The sequence below is a fragment of the Pteropus vampyrus genome, unplaced genomic scaffold, assembly GCF_000151845.1.
Source record: "Pteropus vampyrus isolate Shadow unplaced genomic scaffold, Pvam_2.0 Scaffold120, whole genome shotgun sequence".
NCBI lineage: Eukaryota > Metazoa > Chordata > Mammalia > Chiroptera > Pteropodidae > Pteropus > Pteropus vampyrus.
Genome location: NW_011888901.1, coordinates 2864935 through 2868754, shown reverse-complemented (window position 1 = coordinate 2868754; position 3820 = coordinate 2864935).

Genomic DNA, 3820 nt, shown 5'->3' with positions numbered 1-3820 from the left:
TACACAAGATATTATCCAGGTGTGGGGGGAAAGAAAATCTGATAGAGAAATTTTAAAGAAGATGGATGGGAAGAAAACGAGGTGGCTTCCTGCTTGCATGTTATCAAGTATCGCCAACTTAAAAAACTAGTTATAATAGCATTTTTATTTCTCCTTCCATTCTCTTTGTCCTCGTAAAATCATACTTTTCCCGTAATTTTATTTGGATTTCAGGATGGACGCACATGTTCATTCCCTTCTTTAACCACAAGTCAATGCAACTGCACTTTTTTTGTACCAAGAACTCCTTTTCCGGGAAAGGCTAAGTTGGCCTATTGATATTCAAAATGAGAAATCAATAGATGATAGGACAGTCACAATTTCCACTTAAAGACTGAGCATATTTCACTTAAATAAGCTTACTTAAGAGAAAAATTATAACCGGTAGCTACCATTTGCACTCTGAAAGGATAATCGTTGACTGTCACATCTGCCACCTTGTGGCCACTCTGATGCACACATTTTGCTAATACTACCGCACTTCACACCTTTTCACCCATACACCCATTCATCCATCATCCATCCATCCACCCCCAGTCCATCCATGATGCACTTGTTCGAGGCAGGGTCTGAGCATGCAGATAAACAGAACACACACAGGCCTTGCCCTTCCTTGAGGAACTGACAATCTGTGGGGAAAAAACACGTTTTGTTTTTTGATGGAGATTTGTAAGAGGTAAGGCTCTAAGGTTTGAGTCTGTTTTCTACCTTTTTTCCCCCCTCAACTGGCTTCTTTCTTGTAATTTAATAAAAGGTACTTAAATCTTTGCCATCTTAAAAAGAAAGCCAAGAAACAAACTCTCTATCAATTGCGCTGCCCCTAACCATCTTCTTTATTCCCTTTGATTTATAGTCAAGCTTCTCCAAAGAGGAGTCTACACTCTCTGTCCCTTCTTTATTGCCTCTAATTCATTTTAGTGGTTGTTTTTATTTCATTTTCAACAATTTTTTTATTATAAAATAATGAAAATATGAAGAAAATAAGAATAGTATAATTACTCATCTATTTGTCGCCCATCTTTATCAGATATTGACATATCGTAATTGCCCTAGATCCTCTTTCCCCAAGAAATAAAACATAACAGAATTTATGCTCTCGGGTTCTACTTCCCGCTTCCTTCCCACAGAAAACCACCATCATGAGCATAATTCCATGCATATTTTCACACTTGTATTACACATGTATGTATCCATAAGCATCGAAAAATATTATTTTGAATGTAAATTTAGAAAATCACTATGAATGTTGCTTTTCTTAAAAACTCAATTTGATATTTTTCATATTTATCCATGTAACTCTAGTTTATTTTCACCACTATATATTAATCTACTGTATGAAGATATCACAAATTATATATCTATTCTTTTGATGAATATTTAAATCATATTTAGTATTTTTCTCTTTCAAACAATGCCTCCCATGAACAGTCTCACACATACCTCACACATGTGTAGTTCTTGAGAATAGGATCCTTTGTTTCTCCCCCCATTCTGGAAAGTGATGAAGAACCTCCCCAGGAATTCTCTCCGTTGAAGGTCTTTGCTAGCCCATCACATCCTCCACTAGCAGCAAAAATGTTGCTATGCCAAGCACTAGATTCAGTTCTCTGTCCACACAACCTGAAAACAGAAGTGAGTCACCTTCCAAGTCGATCCTACCTAGTAATAAATCTACTTTTGAAAATCCAGAACTGCAACAAGATGACTTTTTCTCTCTAGTAATGTAATTCTGATTTATTTTTCTCTTTATTTCTCTTAAGGAATGATACAGTGGTTCAAATAGAAGCTTTTAGGATTATAATTTTTAGGATGACATTTTATAATTTTAGATTATTTAAATGGCAATCTTATAAATTAACGACTTCCACATTATTCTATTTGTAGGTAATTAGAGTATTTTTGCTGTAGTTAACTTGTTAGATAAAATAATCCAGAAAGATGACAGTAATTTTTGTCTTTACCAAGAAATGTGAAGGGTCTTAGGATAACATTTGGAAATCTACAATATATGTGCGTATGTGATCAGCAAATTATTTCCATATTATTTGATTTCAAGATAATGAAAGTATAATGTGTCTTTATTTAAGAAGTCTCTCTTCTTGATCAAAAAAAATGCAGCATTTTTCAGTTTCTCTTCTAAAGTACTTTTGGATTTTCTCTCTTTTAGTTTCACATGGACACTTGATAAAACTGTAATTCCTAGGATAATGTTATATAAACGTAGATTTTTTAGAAGTGCATTCTTAGAGTCATTGTTTCCTTTCTTTTGGTTTCCAAAGATTGTAAGGGTTGGATTTCAGTTGTTGCTGTTTAGATGAATGGCAGTATGAGTTTTATATGAGCAATCATGTCACCATGGACGTTTGGAACTCAAAGTCCACTTCTACAGACCAAGGGTTGGACTGACATCTTTTTTCTTTAAGTCACCTGATCATTCTCACCAGGCTTAGATAAAATCCAAACCCTTTTCAGTGGTCCCAAGGTTCAGTGGGCTGGGCCCCTCTGCCTGCTCCGGGCCCCCATGCCCACCCAGCTCCTTCCATTCTGCCTAGGCAGGTCTCTCAGCCTAAAACACTTCTCCGACTCTGTGTCTTGACCCCAGGTCTTAAATGTTATGTCCCTGGAGAAACTCTCACTGACTTCCCACTCAAAATCATTCCTCCTGCTCCACTTCCTCATCCCACCTTTCATCTTGCCATTAATGGCACTTATTTCAACAGACAATAATACAATTTTTGATATGATTATTTGTTAACTATGCATGTTCATCCCACAGCTCCATTTTATTTTGTTTTTTTTCTGAATCCAGTATTTTTCAGGCAGAAGATTTGGGGTGTTTAAGGTATTTGGAGGGACAATTCTTTCCTGTATGGTGTATTAGTCAGGTTATGGCATCATAACAATGCTTTGCAGACAATCTCCACATTTCAGTGCTCACAACACTGATATCCCATTTGTGGGTCTGGCTAGGCTGGGTGTGGCTGGGTTCGGGACTTCCATCTACTCCTTTTGTTCTCACATCTGGTTCTTGTTCAAGGGCCCAGGTGAGGGTGCAGTGGCTGCTTGAGTATGTTTTGAAATGAGTAGAAGAAGCATAATAGAGTGAAGGAAACACAGGACAAAAGATTCTTAAACCCTCTGCCCAGAACTGGCACAATCTCTTACCTTCCCACATTTCTCTGGCCAAAGCAATTCTTATGACTCAAAATCAATGTAGGACACATCACATGCATAACAGCTGTGTGCTAAAAGTTCCTAATTTCTCCCAAGTCACTGCGAAAACTCCAAATGCCCTTTAAGTGCTGAATCACTTCCTCCACCCCTAATGAGAACCCTTCTTGGAGCCTGGCACTAAGTGGGTGCTTGATGGATATTTTTGGAAAAATTAATTTTGCCAAATTGCCCTCTAGAATCTTTGTAAACACTTACTCAATGACTGGGGAGTACTATAGTATTAATGTTCTTAAAACATTATTTCTTTCATGCAAAAAGGTATGCCTAATTTTAACTTTTTAGTGTTAGGCTGAGAATATATATATATTTTTATGTTTAGTGACAATTTCTTTTAGGAATTCTCTATTCAAGTCTTTTGTTCATTTTTCTATTAAATTTTCCCCCCTTATTTGTAACAACTCTTGTCATAGGTAATGAATATTTTTCCAGTTTGCCTTTTAAATGTTTTAAATATTTTTTCACAAGCATACATTGCTAATATTTATTTATTATTTATTTTTAAAAATTAATTATTTTTTTTATGGTGACATTGGTTAATGAAATCCAG